General features: G+C 40.9%; 1 protein-coding gene across 2 annotated transcripts in view; it reads right to left on the bottom strand.

Annotated features, from left to right (window-relative positions):
• Positions 1–16,939, bottom strand: part of atf2 (activating transcription factor 2) — a 90,823-nt gene that overhangs the window by 15,972 nt on the left and 57,912 nt on the right. The window lies entirely within an intron of this gene.

Below are 16,939 nucleotides of genomic sequence, written 5' to 3'. Positions count from 1 at the left end.
GTAGTGTTACTGTTGAACTACATACATAGATGTAGTGTTACTGTTGAACTACATACATAGATGTAGTGTTACTGTTGAACTACATACATAGATGTAGTGTTACTGTTGAACTACATACATAGATGTAGTGTTAGTGTTGAACTATATACATAGATGTAGTGTTACTGTTGAACTACATACATAGATGTAGTGTTACTGTTGAACTACATACATAGATGTAGTGTTAGTGTTGAACTACATACATAGATGTAGTGTTACTGTTGAACTACATACATAGATGTAGTGTTAGTGTTGAACTACATACATAGATGTAGTGTTAGTGTTGAACTACATACATAGATGTAGTGTTAGTGTTGAACTACATACATAGATGTAGTGTTAGTGTTGAACTACATACATAGATGTAGTGTTAGTGTTGAACTACATACATAGATGTAGTGTTAGTGTTGAACTACATACATAGATGTAGTGTTACTGTTGAACTACATACATAGATGTAGTGTTAGTGTTGAACTACATACATAGATGTAGTGTTAGTGTTGAACTACATACATAGATGTAGTGTTACTGTTGAACTACATACATAGGGTTAGGGTTAGTGTTGAACTACATACATAGATGTAGTGTTACTGTTGAACTACATACATAGATGTAGTGTTACTGTTGAACTACATACATAGATGTAGTGTTACTGTTGAACTACATACATAGATGTAGTGTTACTGTTGAACTACATACATAGATGTAGTGTTAGTGTTGAACTACATACATAGATGTAGTGTTAGTGTTGAACTACATACATAGATGTAGTGTTAGTGTTGAACTACATACATAGATGTAGTGTTAGTGTTGAACTACATACATAGATGTAGTGTTAGTGTTGAACTACATACATAGATGTAGTGTTACTGTTGAACTACATACATAGATGTAGTGTTAGTGTTGAACTACATACATAGATGTAGTGTTAGTGTTGAACTACATACATAGATGTAGTGTTACTGTTGAACTACATACATAGGGTTAGGGTTAGTGTTGAACTACATACATAGATGTAGTGTTACTGTTGAACTACATACATAGATGTAGTGTTAGTGTTGAACTACATACATAGATGTAGTGTTAGTGTTGAACTACATACATAGATGTAGTGTTAGTGTTGAACTACATACATAGATGTAGTGTTACTGTTGAACTACATACATAGATGTAGTGTTAGTGTTGAACTACATACATAGATGTAGTGTTAGTGTTGAACTACATACATAGATGTAGTGTTACTGTTGAACTACATACATAGGGTTAGGGTTAGTGTTGAACTACATACATAGATGTAGTGTTAGTGTTGAACTACATACATAGATGTAGTGTTACTGTTGAACTACATACATAGATGTAGTGTTACTGTTGAACTACATACATAGATGTAGTGTTAGTGTTGAACTACATACATAGATGTAGTGTTACTGTTGAACTACATACATAGATGTAGTGTTACTGTTGAACTACATACATAGATGTAGTGTTACTGTTGAACTACATACATAGATGTAGTGTTAGTGTTGAACTACATACATAGATGTAGTGTTAGTGTTGAACTACATACATAGATGTAGTGTTAGTGTTGAACTACATACATAGATGTAGTGTTAGTGTTGAACTACATACATAGATGTAGTGTTAGTGTTGAACTACATACATAGATGTAGTGTTAGTGTTGAACTACATACATAGATGTAGTGTTAGTGTTGAACTACATACATAGATGTAGTGTTAGTGTTGAACTACATACATAGATGTAGTGTTAGTGTTGAACTACATACATAGATGTAGTGTTAGTGTTGAACTACATACATAGATGTAGTGTTACTGTTGAACTACATACATAGATGTAGTGTTAGTGTTGAACTACATACATAGATGTAGTGTTAGTGTTGAACTACATACATAGATGTGTTGATGCTCGCTACTTTTGCCGTGTAGTTTGCGACAATTCTCCGGAGATAGCTTCCCCTGTAGCTTAGCTACATTTCATGGAGACTAACTTGCGGCTTACATTTTCCAGGTATCTTGCCCGTCACTTGGAGCCAACACAAGTGTGCTGAGCGTCTGAGGACAGCAGAGGAGGACAAGCAAAAATGAAGGTGGAGATGTGTAAGGTGCACGCCACGCTACAGTCGGCGCTGGATGGCAACTTGGCGATTTCGACACCTCCGAATGTGGTAATGAAACGTACAATGTGTGTTACCATGAAACATCTGGTGTGTCATGAACACAATACTTACAGTACAACAACACTTTGTAGGGCGTAACAAAATACAAGACTAGCACGTTACCTTAATGGCAAAGACTACTTCCTGCATACTTAGTCTACACACTATTGCCATTTGATTTGTACTTTATTATACCTTGTATCTGTTTTTCTTCTTCTCCGAGGATGACTCGGCCCTGCTGGTATCCGGCAAGGACAAGTCACAGGTGGAACAAATCCTCAGTGCTGAACTACTCAATATTTGCACCTGGCTCGCTGACAACAAGCTATCCATACACTTAGGTAAAACGGACTCCATCCTATTTGGGTCCCATATCAACCTTAAGAAGGTCAGTGACTTGACTATAAAAGTGGGTGACATTGTTATCACCAGGAAGGATGAGATCACCTACCTAGCTTCCATTCTAGAGGCTAATCTTTCCTGTGATAAAATGGCAACCAAGGTCATCAAAAAGGTCAACCAAAGAACGAGATTCCTCTACAGAATCTCCTCTCTGGTCAATAAAAGCACCTTGAAGATTCTAGCGGGAACTCTCATTCAACCCTTCTTCGATTACGCTTGCACCTCCTGGTACCCCAGCACCTCCAAAACCCTCAAATCTAGACTCCAAACATCCCAGAATAAGCTAGTCCGGTTACTTTTAGACCTCCACCCCAGATCACACCTCACTCCAACCCACTTCTCCAAAGTGGGCTGGCTCAGGGTGGAGGACCGAGTCAAACAACTTGCACTGAGCCTAGTCTATAAAATCCGCTACACCTCCTTGATACCAAAGTACATGTCAAACTACTTCCTTAACGTAAATGAGCGCCATAACCACAACACCAGGGGGAGCTCCACAAACCACGTTAAACCCAGATTGCGATCTAACAAAGGTCTTAACTCATTCTCTTTCTATGCCACATCAATGTGGAATGCACTCCCAACAGCTGGAAAAGTAAGTGCATCTCTATATTCCTTCAAAAGCGCTCTAAAACAACACCTCCAGGCAACTTCAACCCTTTACTAATACCCTCCTCCATTCACATCCCATCTCCCCGGATTATAAACAACTCAAATGTAAATAATCAAATGTACTTCTAATGTATTTACTTGTTCTTATGCTATGTGAACTGACTATGTACTCTGCTGGCTGTACATATCCTACTAAGTCACACCTACACTGTTTCAATGTCCATTTCTCTGTTGATGCAATTGTTGATGACTGAAGTACTGATATCAACCAAAGCTCCACATCCCACCCCCCGGATTGTAAATAATGTCAATATTTCAATGTATATACTATGATGATGAACCTGTGTGATGACTGTGTTATGTTGATAGTATATATTTGTACCATGAATTGATGAAGGTGGACCCCGACTTAAAGAAGTTGGAAAACTTATTGGGGTGTTACCATTTAGTGGTCAATTGTAGGGAATATGTACTGTACTGTGCAATCTACTAATAAAAGTATCAATCAATCAAGCACACATTTTCCTCTGTGTCTTATTCAAAATGACCCCCCACCCCCCGGATGTGTTGGCCCCACCTAAGTACAGCGCGTGAACACTACTTGACCTTTTGATGTATCTTCTGCACAACAGCCAGTATTTCATGACATTTTTAAATTTTTTTTGCCCTACCAGCTGGCTTGTGCAAACACGAGGTGTGTGTGTCACGTTACACCCGCTCACAGCTCAGGGCGTCATATTTTTATCACCAGCTGGCACAAGAGAGGAGAGTCAGCACTCTCTCTGGTTATGTTGTCAAAAACAACACAACAGCTCGTATCCTTCAAAGCAGTGACCGGGTAGTCCTTAATGCATCAGGGATCAATCTGCTAATTAAGTTAAAGTACCAATGATAGTCACACACACACCAGGTGTGGCAAAATAATTATCTGCATTTGACCCATCCCCCTTACTCACCCCCAGGGAGGTGAGGGGAGCAGTGGGCAGCAAAGGTGCTGCGCCCAGGAATCATTTTTGGTGATATTAAAGGGGAACATTATCATCAGACCTATGTAAGCCTCAATATATACCTTGATGGTGCAGAAAAAAAGACCATATGTTTTTTTAACCGATTTCCAAACTCTAAAAGGGTGAATTTGGCGATTTAAACACCTTTCAATTAATAGCCTGTCGAGCGATGACCTTTCACCCGTGACATCACAACATTAAGCAATCCGCCATTTTCTCAAACACATTACACGCACCAAGTCAAATCAGCTCTGTTATTTTCCGTCTTATCGACTTTTTTTCGTACTTTGGAGACATCATGCCATGTCGGGGTGTTGTCTGAGGGTGTAACAACACCAACAGGGACAGATTCAAGTTGCACCACTGGCCAAAAGATGCAAAAGTCCCTCGTTTGTTCTGCACACTTTACCGACAACAGCTATACTACGACAGAGATGGCAAGAATGTGTGGATATCCTGCGAGACTCAAAGCAGATGCATTTCCAACGATAAAGTCAACAAAATCACAAAGGTGAGTTTTGTCGATGTTATTGCCTTATGTGCTAATCAGACATATTTGGTCACTGCATGACTGCAAGCTAATCAATGCTAACATGCTATTTAGGCTAGCTGTATGTACATATTGCATCATTATGCCTCATTTGAAGCTATATTTGCATCCAGCCTTTCCCTCCACCCACATTTAATGCCAAACAAACACATACCAATCGTTGGTTAGAAGGCGATCGTCTGTCGTGATATGGCTCAATAGCTTCAGTTTCTTCTTCAATTTAATTTTCGCTATCTGCCACCATACTCCAACCATCCGTTTCAATACATGCGTAATCTGTTGAATCGCTTAAGCCGCTGAAATCCGAGTCTGAATCCGAGCTACTATGCTATACCTTTCTGTGCTATCCGCCATGTTTCTTTCTGGTGGCTTCTTGCAGCGACGTCACAAGAGAATAGACGGGTGGATATAACGATGGTTAAAATCAGGCACTTTGAAGCCGTTTTTCGGGATATTGCGTGATGGGTAAAATTTTGAGAAAAAATTTGAAAAATAAAATAAGCCACTGGGAACTGATTTTTATTGGTTTTAACCCTTCAGAAATTGCGATAATGTTCCCCTTCAAACCCCAATTCCAACCCTTGATGCCGAGTACCAATCAGGGATGTAATGGCTCCCATTTGTATAGTCTTTGGTATGACTTAACCATGGTTTGAACTCACAACTTACCCATCTCAGGGTGGACACTCTAACCCAGGGGTCTCAGGCACGCGGCCCGCGAGACGTTATTTTGTGGCCCACACCTTGATATGAAAATTTAATGTTAGTGCGGCCTCCAAGTTTCGCATAAATGGCGTTTGACAGCATAATATTTGCCACAGGCTCCCGAATTTCAGGGCAAGCATTCTCTTGAATTTCTGACGATTTTATTCAACCAATCAACAATTTTCATGCAACCCTAACTCTTGCGAGCTACAATATACACGCCTGCTACCACCATGAGACGAGATCGGCTGACCCCCGAGCGAGCTAACCTTTTCCCGCCAATGAAATGCTTTGCCCGCCACTTCCAATCTAATCAAGCGACTATGAGCATGACCTCTGGTGCACGGCTTCCAGTGGCTGCTGCAAATTGTGACTTCAAATATAATTTTTTTTCACGTTTACAGTAGTACGTTTTTTTTACAATTACTCTAATTTTGACAGTAACGTGTAGAGATATGCTTTAATTGCTCGTACGTGTTTATTGACCTTTAAATAGGCTGGAAAATAGCCTGCTTTGTACACTATTGAGGTGTTTCAATGCCTAGTAGTGTAGAAGTGTGTGCCTCTTTAGTATTTCTCCAACTGTGGTCATGTGGTGACATAAATTGAGGTAATTTGAGAGGCATTGACTAAGTAGGACATCACTGAAGGCCTGGGTGTGAAAATGCACAGCCCGCCTATGCATCTAACGTCTTGGAATTGCAACTGTATTAAAGTCTACGATATTGTTAGAATAATCATGCGTAAGTTATCACACAACTCGTATGCTTAAAAGGGACAACTTGCAATCTCGGATTGCGAGTCGTCTCGTATCAGTGTTTGTGTCCAGAACATCGAGTACCGTGACGCAGACAAAGCAGAGACAGGGGGATATCACGAGTGTCAGCACATTTCCATTTCTGAATAATCATACATCTGTGTTGGCCCTGCGATGAGGTGGCGACTTGTCCAGGGTGTACCCCGCCTTCCGCCAATGCCCCCCGCGAATCCAAAAGGGAATAAGCGGTAGAAAATGGATGGATGGATGTGTCTAACAGGGGATGCTGAAATTATCCCCCCTTCCTTCATATGCAGCCTCACTGATGTAACCAGGGACCTCCCAAATAAATAGAGGAGCACGTGGGACTGCACCTTAGAGCGTAGGTTGGAACTGGAACTGTACAGCCCAATACATCTTTCCTCATTGAGAAAAATTGAACTCTGTCTCTGCATGATTCCTTGCTTCTTGTCTGTTTAATAGATGTCATCAGTGTTTGAACCTGAAATCTTCTTGGTCCTTTGGACCAGATTCCAACACATCCCACGATTCCAGCAGGAGGGGTGAAATAAGACAGCCCGTGGCCATTGAGGGGATGTTTTTTCTTCCGACGACGAGAGGGAGGAACGCAGATTTCAGTGAGTACATTTGAAGTATGAAAGAAAAATACCGTGTGACTAAGGGTTACGACGCGTAGACAGACCCTGTAAATCCTAGGCTCTAACAGGTAAAAAGGCCAACAAATCAGAATGACGGCAGATTCGACGAAAAAACTGAAAATTCAGTCAAATAAAAAATTGAAAATAAGCCAAATTATGGACAAAGGAGTCCACACATAAAACAAAAATTAAAACTGAAAATTCCGTAAAATTCAACTTTGAAAATAAGACAAATTAAGGAAAGCGGAGTTCACGTAAAAAACAAATATTCTAAAACTGAAGAGGCCAATATTTTGAAAAGCAGCAGAGTGCACAAGTGTGAAAGGTGTGAAGGTGAGAGTGTGTGGGAGTGATCGCCATTAAGCTATCACTCCATATTCAAGTTAAGAAATTAAAATATAGCACAGTTATTATTATTGAATATTAGATGACATAAAATGAGATGATTTTATTAAACAATTACCATGAACACATACACCAGAGTACATATAATTGGTACTGTGGATCAATTCCCAGGTACCAGAAATTGGTATTGTATTTGTTCAAAGGTGAAAAGTAGCCATGCCAGTGGCGCCCTGCTACAACAACATCATCCAAGCTTTATAAAAGTGTCCAAAATACATTTGTCTGAATGACTTGTGTTCATTTGCTATTCGCAGGTGTTCTTGGAACGTAACATTTACTGTGAAAAATAACAAAATCAAGCAAATGTTTTTTCTATAAATGATTCATATAGGGACACGCCTGATGAGATGAGATGTACACAACTTATCCATTATGATGGCCCTCATGAGCCAACTACAAACCCCGTTTCCATATGAGTTGGGAAATTGTGTTAGATGTAAATATAAACAGAATACAATGATTTGCAAATCCTTTTCAAGCCATATTCAGTTGAATATGCTACAAAGACAACCTATTTCATGTTCAAACTGATAAAAAAAATGTTTTTTTGCAAATAATCATTAAGTTTAGAATTTGATGCCAGCATCACGTGACAAAGAAGTTGGGAAAGTTGGCAATAAATACTGATAAAGTTGAGGAATGCTCATCAAACACTTATTTGGAACATCCTGTCACAATTATGAGTTGATGAACCCCAAGATGCAGAGACGGAGGCAGGCATAGAATATGAAAACATAATTTAATTAAAAATAAACAAGAACCAATAAAAAGCACGCACGTGGGCGGAATTACAAACTAAGGGAGCTAGCACTGGAAGCTAGAAAACAAAAAAGGAACTTTAGCATGGAAGCTAGTGGATAGCAAACAGAAAAACTGGAAATAACAAAAGCTAACAGAAACAGCTTACCGCTACAACGACCAGGACAAAATGTAGTATGACAGGTAGTAGCTGTAACAAAACGACGGGACAGGTAGCACAACAAGAGTGATATGTGGCAACAACAATACCAAATGACAATACAAATGACAATACAATGACCCAGCAACTGACACAAGACAAAGCAGGAACATTTAGGAGCGGGCTGATTGGCAACAGGTGTGGCCAGGTGCCAATCAGCCACAGTTGAGGAGGAAAACAGCACTTAGGGAACAAGACATAAAGCTGACAAAATAAGAACACTAGACAGGAACTAAAGACAGGAATTACTCAACTCAGAGGAAACAGACAAATGCAGAGGAAAAAACTAAAACATAGATAAACTGTCAGGGGAAAGCCTGACACATCCCACAGGTGTGCAGGCTAATTGGGAACAGGTGGGTGCCATGATTGGCTATAAAAGCAGCTTCCATGAAATGCTAAGTAATCTACAAACAAAGATGGGGCGAGGGTCACCAATTTGTAAGCAGATTGTCGAACAGTTTTAGAACAACATTTCTCAACGAACTATTGCAAGGAATTTAGGGATTTTACCATCTACGGTCCGTAAAATCATCAAAAGGTTCAGAGAATCTGGAGAAATCATTGCACGTAAGCCATGATATTATGGACCTTCGATCCCTCAGGCGGTACTGCATCAAAAACCAACATCAGTGTGTAAAGGATATCACCACATGGGTTCAGGAACACTTCATAAAACCACTGTCACTAAATACAGTTGGTCACTACATCTGTAAGTGCAAGTTAAAGCTCTACCATGCAAAGCGAAAGCCATTTGTCAACAATACCCAGGAACGCCAAATTCGCTGGGCCCGAGATCATCTAAGATGGACTGATGCAAAGTGGAAAAGTGTTCTGTGGTCTGACGAGTCCACATTTCAAATTATATTTAAAAACTGTGGAGGTGGTGTCCTCCGGAACAAAGAGGAAAATAACCATCTGGATTGTTATAGGCGCAAAGTGTAAAAGCCAGCATGTGTGATGGTATGGGGGTGTATTAGTGCCCAAGGCATGGGTAACTTACACATGTGTGATGGTATGGGGGCGTATTAGTGAACAAGACATGACTAACTTACACATGTGTGATGGTATGGGGGTGTATTAGTGAACAAGACATGACTAACTTACACATGTGTGATGGTATGGGGGTGTATTAGTGAACAAGACATGGGTAACTTACACATGTGTGATGGTATGGGGGTGTATTAGTGAACAAGACATGGGTAACTTACACATGTGTGATGGTATGGGGTGTATTAGTGAACAAGACATGGGTAACTTACACATGTGTGATGGTATGGGGGTGTATTAGTGAACAAGGCATGGGTAACTTACACATGTGTGATGGTATGGGGGTGTATTAGTGAACAAGGCATGGGTAACTTACACATGTGTGATGGTATGGAGGTGTATTAGTGAACAAGGCATGGGTAACTTACACATGTGTGATGGTATGGGGGTGTATTAGTGAACAAGACATGGGTAACTTACACATGTGTGATGGTATGGGGGTGTATTAGTGAACAAGACATGGGTAACTTACACATGTGTGATGGTATGGGGGTGTATTAGTGCCCAAGGCATGGGTAACTTACACATGTGTGGTGGTATGGGGGTGTATTAGTGCCCAAGACATGGGTAACTTACACATGTGTGATGGTATGGGGGTGTATTAGTGCCCAAGGCATGGGTAACTTACACATGTGTGATGGTATGGGGGTGTATTAGTGCCCAAGGCATGGGTAACTTACACATGTGTGATGGTATGGGGGTGTATTAGTGCCCAAGACATGGGTAACTTACACATGTGTGATGGTATGGGGGTGTATTAGTGCCCAAGGCATGGGTAACTTACACATGTGTGATGGTATGGGGGTGTATTAGTGAACAAGACATGGGTAACTTACACATGTGTGATGGTATGGGGGTGTATTAGTGAACAAGACATGACTAACTTACACATGTGTGATGGTATGGGGGTGTATTAGTGAACAAGACATGACTAACTTACACATGTGTGATGGTATGGGGGTGTATTAGTGAACAAGACATGGGTAACTTACACATGTGTGATGGTATGGGGGTGTATTAGTGCCCAAGGCATGGGTAACTTACACATGTGTGATGGTATGGGGGTGTATTAGTGAACAAGACATGGGTAACTTACACATGTGTGATGGTATGGGGGTGTATTAGTACCCAAGGGATGGGTAACTTACACATGTGTGGTGGTAGGGGGGTGTATTAGTGCCCAAGACATGGGTAACTTACACATGTGTGATGGTATGGGGTTGTATTAGTGCCCAAGGCATGGGTAACTTACACATGTGTGATGGTATGGGGGTGTATTAGTGCCCAAGGCATGGGTAACTTACACATGTGTGGTGGTATGGGGGTGTATTAGTGCCCAAGACATGGGTAACTTCCACATGTGTGATGGTATGGGGGTGTATTAGTGCCCAAGGCATGGGTAACTTACACATGTGTGGTGGTATGGGGGTGTATTAGTGCCCAAGACATGGGTAACTTACACATGTGTGATGGTATGGGTGCCATGAAAGTGTGGTTGACATTGTGATGCGAGTCAATGTCACTCGCGCATAGAACATGCTTTATGGCCTCTGAAAGATCACTATTATATTTTATATGAAACCGAGGAAGAAGTGCTGCTATACGAGCTGTTATAATTATACACCTAATAGGAGGATGGGCGTGAAATCTGTGTTGACGGATCCCAAGCTGCAATCCATCCTGGGGTCCTCACGCACTTGTCCGGCAATCCATTTATGGTGAGCGGACTCATGTCCAAAGTCTGAGCTCCACCTGATCTCTGGTGACACTCCGTTTTGCATCCAAGGAGATCTGAGGTGAATAGTTTGTGGGTGGCTTGTAGGCTCGGTAGGGAGGGGATTCATCAATCAATCAATCAATCAATGTTTACTTATATAGCCCTAAATCACCAGTGTCTCAAAGGGCTGCACAAGCCACAACGACATCCTCAGCTCAGATCCCACATTAGGGCAAGAAAAAACTCAACCCAATGGGATTACAATGAAAAACCTTGGGGGGGGGGCCTCAGATGTGGGCACAGTACAGTACATATTCCGTACAATTGACCACCAAATGGTAAGACCCGAATAAGTTTTTCAACTTGTTTAAGTCGGGGTCAACCTTCATCAATTCATGGTCAGGGAAGTGGTGTACACCCTGGACAAGTCGCCACCTCAGACAGACAACATTCACACACTAGGGACCATTTAGTGTTGCTAGACGACCTATCCCCAGGTGCATGTCTTTGGAAGTGGGAGGAAGCTGGAGTACCCGGAGGGAACCCACGCAGTCACGGGGAGAACATGCAAACTCCACACAGAAAGATCCCGAGCCCGGGATTGTACCCAGGACCTTCGTATTGTGAGGCAGACGCACTAACCTCTCTTCCACCGTGCTGCCCAAGTCTGTAATGTTTCGGCCTAACTTTAGCCAACTGTGAGTCGTTATACAAACACCAACCAATCATCATGGATTTTCTCTGGATGTATGGATGTCCTCATTCATCCAGGTCATTGGATTTTCTCAGTATTTATTCTTTGGCCTGGATTCACAGTCCCCTTTTCTCTCTTTGTAGCTTCGATGTAAGCTACCTCGCTACAGGAATCGCTGCTCATTCAACAACTAGTGAAGCTACCTTCAAACTACTTAGAAGCTACCTCCAAACTACTAAGCTCCTTAGCTTTGCTACATGTAGCCTGTTATTGCCCATTGGAATTAGGGATGGCCTGTCAATTTATATTAGAGAATAGAATAGAATGGACTTTATTGTCATTATATTTGCATATAACAAGATTAAAGACTCCAACTTATGGTGCGGTAGTGGGAACAAATATGGGCTGAAATAAACAACACAAGAGTTAAAACTAATAATTGAAATAAACAGACTACTATCCAATAAAAATAATAAGCAATCCTGTACAATATACAAAAACCTATAGAAATACAAAATACTATACAATATACAGAACAAGACAAGAGTACCGAAGTAATAAATAACAATCAGTGTCAAGTAGTATTGCACGGTAGGGTATTAGGTTATGATATTGTATTGGGGTGAATTATTATTATTATAAATTTGAGTTCAACATGGTGACAGCTTTGGGAAAAAAGCTGTCTCTGAGCCTGTTTGTTCTGGTTCTGATGCACCTGTAGCGCCTGCCTGATGGTAGCAGGTGGAACAGGTGGTAGCCAGGGTGTGTGCTGTCTTTGGTGATGTTTTTTGCTTTCCTGAGGCAACGGGAGTTGTGTAAATCCTTCAGGCAGGGCAGGGGACAGCCAAATATTTTTTTGTGCAGACTTTATGACCCTCTGAATCGCCTGTTTGTCTGCTTCAGTGCAGCTGGCGTACCACACTGTTATGCAGTACGTCAGCAGGCTCTCGACAGCCGAGCGAGAGAAGGTCACCATCAGCTGTCTCTCCAGTCTGTTCTTCCTCAGCACCCTCAGGAAGTGGAGTCTCCGCTGGGCCTTCCGGATGACCGCAGTTGTATTTTGGGTCCAGGACAGGTCAGCAGATATGAGGGTGCCAAGGAACTTGAAGGAGTTGACTCTCTCCACCTCCTCGCCGTTGATGTTTTTCCTGAAGTCAAAGATGAGTTCCTTGTTTTTTGTGGTGTTCAGTGCCAGATTATTCACTGAACACCACGCTGATAGTTTCAGGACCTCATCTCTGTATGCAGACTCATCCCCCCCCTTAATGGGACCCACCACCGTTGTGTAATCGGCAAACTTGATTATGGTGTTCTCCGAGTGGGCTGGACTACAGTCATGGGTGTAGAGCAGGGGTGGGCATTACGTCCATCGCGAGCTACCGGTCGATCTCGGAGGGTGTGTCAGTCGATCACAAGCCAGGCATTACAAAAATAGACATAAAAATGAGCAATCTTCACCAAGACTTCACTTTGGTCAGTTGTTTGACATTCTCGGCACCCGAGGATCTTGTGAGATGGCGCTGGCTGCTGCCAGCTCATTATTAAGAAAAAATCACTGACAGGACGGAGAGAAACACTTTTGAGCACCTTTCTGGGTATACCGTCTGGACCAGTCGCCTTCCTGGGGTTCACTGCCTTCAGCACCCGCCTGACCTTGTGCTCCTGAAGAGTGAGTGTGGGGGGGCTGGGGGCTGGGAGTGGTGTGGCTGTGACTGTTTGTGATGTCTATTGATATTGCCATATATTTTGTGATTACAATATATATTATAGCGTTTGACGGGTAATTAATGGGCTTTGGTAAAATATGTCAAGAAAAGTTTTTCACATGGAACTTTTATAGTCCTTTTTTGAGGATTATTATTGTTGTATATGACTTTAAAGCATAAGACTATAGCTTTTGTCTCAAAGTAGGTGTACTGTCACCACCTGTCACATCACACCATCACCTATTTTCCCTTTTTTGCTGTTTTCCTATGTATAGAGATTTTATCTCTTGTCTAGCACTCCTATTTTGGTGGCTTTTTCTCTTTTTTTGGTATTTTCCTGTAGCACTTTCATGTCTTCCTTTGAGCGACATTACCGCATCCACTTTGTTTTAGCATTAAAGAATATTTCAGTTGTTTTTATCCTTCTTTGTGGGGTCATTGTTGATTGTCATGTCATGTTGGGATACACTTTGTGGACGCCGTCTTTACTCCACAGTAAGTATTTGCTGTCGTCCAGCATTCTGGTTTTGTTTATTTTGTAGCCAGTTCAGTTTTAGTTTTGTTCTGCATAGCCTTTCCTAAGCGTCAATGCCTTTTCTTAGGGGCACTCACCTTCTGTTTATTTTTGGTTTAAGCATTAGATACCTTTTTACCTGCACCCTGCCTCCCGCTGTTTCCGACATCTACATAGCAATTTGCACCGACTGCCACCTACTGATATTGAAGAGTATCACACGGTTACTCTGCTGAGCTCTAGACAGCACCGACACTCAACAACAACAGAGCGTTTGCAGACTATAATTACTGGTTTGCAAAAAAAAATAGCTACTGAATTATCTACCAGCCAGACTGTCAACACATCATTCTGCTCTTTTTTAATGCTAATTGATTGTATTTCACAATTACAACATAGAAGAACGGCGTTCTTAACACTAAAGTCACACAACTTGCATCCAATAGGCAGGTGTATTGTAATCTTACAGGTGAAAAGTAATTGGTTAGTGTGAGGTTCAAACACTGATGACATCTATTTAACCAGACAAAAGGCAAATAATCAAACAGAGAAAGAATTTAATTTGGACTCAGATCCGAGGAGAGACATGGCCACTGTAGTCTCTGTACAGTCCTGCACCACGCTCTGCCCCAAGATCGTACTCCTCCTTCTTTGTTTGACTCCCCCCTTCTCACAGCTGCTTCCTCAGGGAAGTGGGTCATCAATAGCATTGCCTTCAGTTCCCGAACAGTTCAAAAAGAGTTCCATATAATAGTTCAAAGACAGTCCCATAAAATAGTAATACAAAGTTTTTTTTGTGATAATTTAGAAACCATTATAGCGGCGTCTTTCAACAATTTTTTGAGCCAAGGCACGTTTTTTTGCATTGAAAAAATGCGGAGGCACACCCCCAGCAGAAATCATTAAAAAACGAAACTCAGTTGACAGTAAAAAGTCGTTGTGGCAATTGTTGGATATGACTTTGAAGCATAAGCAAGCATGCATGACTATAGCTCTTGTCTCAAAGTAGGTGTGCTGTCACCACCTGTCACATCACACCCTGACTTATTTGCACTTTTTTCCTGTTTTACTGTGTAGTGTTTTACTACTTGTCTTGCGCTCTTATTTTGGTGGCTTTTTGTCTTTTTTTTGGTATTTTCCTGTAGCAGTTTCATGTCTTCCTTTGAGCGATATTTTCCGCATCTGTTAAAATAATTGTTTCTGAATTATCGCAAAAAACTTTGTATTACATTGTGTTCCTGACAAGAACACAAAAGGCTGAAACCTTCCAAAAAGAAGGCTCGTAAAGTTTCACTGGGACTACCAAGCGGACAGATGGCAGGATCTGCCCAACTTCCAGAAGAACTCTTTTTGAAGTATTTTTACAAACTCTTTTTCAACTATTTTATGGGACTTTACTCTTTTTGAACTGTTCAGGAACCGAAAGCAACGCTGTTTACGACCCACTTGGAAGCAGCTGTGGGAAGGAGGGGTGGGGGGAGTCAAATAAAGAAGGAGTAGTACGATGTTGGGGCAGAGTGTGGTGCAGAACTGTACAGAGAGTGTACGGTGGCTATGTCTCTCCTTTGATTTTTGAAATTACTTTTGGTCAAAGGGGGCGCACTTCAATTTCTTCCACACACTTGTTATTTCATATGTTGACCAGAGGGGGAGCACTTTTAAAACCGACACATGTTGATAGATGTCACCAGCAGGGGTGCAAATGAGACATTGTCTATTAGATGCAAGGTTATTGGGACCATGATTTATGTCAGGGGTCAGCAACCCGCGGCTCTAGAGCTACATGCGGCTCTTTAGCTCCGCCCTTGTGGCTCTCTGGAGCTTTTTCAAAAATATATGAAAAATGGAAATGATGAGGGGGAAAAAATATATTTTTTTCTTTTAATATGGTGTCTGTAGGAGGACAAACATGACACAAACCTCCCTAATTGTTATAAAGCACACTGTTTGTATTAAACATGCTTCACTGATTCCAGTATTTGGCAAGCGCCGTTTTGTCCTACTAATTTTGGCGGTCCTTGAACTCACCTTAGCTTGTTTACATGTTTAACTTTCTCCGACTTTCTAAGACGTGTTTTATACCACTTCTTTTTCTGTCTCATTATGTCCACCAAACTTTTAACGTTGTGCATGAATGCACAAAGGTGAGTTTTGTTGATGTTATTAACTTGTGTGGAAATCTAATCAGACATATTTAGTCACTGAATGACTGCAAGCTAATCGATGCTAACATGCTATTTAGGCTAGCTGTATGTACATATTGCATCATTATGCCTCATTTGTAGCTATATTTGAGCTCATTTTGTTTTTTTTAAGTACTCTTAATTCAATGTATATCTCATGACACACTATCTGTATGTAATATGGCTTTTAATTTTTTGCGGCTCCGGACAGATTTGTTTTTGTATTTTTGGTCCAATATAACTCTTTCAACATTTTGGGTTGCCGACCCCTGATTTATGTCATCACTTGTTCACACCTCCTCATATGGAAGATACTTTTCCTTGCTAATGTCTCAAGATGGACACACACACACACACACACACACACACACACACCATATTTTTATAACCCACGGCTTCATTGGCTTATTGCGGAATATGAAAATCTTTTTTTTTTTTTTTTATGTTTTTATTTTAAAGGGACAAAGTCAAGAGGAAAAAGCTGACATACTAATAACGCAACACATTTTTTTGTTATTAAAATAAATAAATAAAAATTGTATATTTTTAAATTAAATTAAATATACAAGACACAAAGAACCGAGTGTGCAGAAGACTTGGAACTGATAATTTATCTACTGACCTATTTTAGATTTTTGTACTAGTTTTTAGTATCATTCCCAACATCAAATAAAGTGTACTTTATATCAAAATTGGCAAAATAAAAATAATTTAACACAAAAATATTCATTTGGTAAACTTGAAGTATTTGCAGCATTACTTGTATTTAAAGGCGAGCGTTGTGAAATAATGCTTGGCGCTCACGGT

This window comes from Nerophis ophidion, linkage group LG19 (genome assembly GCF_033978795.1).
Source record: "Nerophis ophidion isolate RoL-2023_Sa linkage group LG19, RoL_Noph_v1.0, whole genome shotgun sequence".
NCBI lineage: Eukaryota > Metazoa > Chordata > Actinopteri > Syngnathiformes > Syngnathidae > Nerophis > Nerophis ophidion.
Note: the sequence above shows the minus strand (reverse complement) of the source record. Positions and strands in the feature narration are given on the sequence as shown.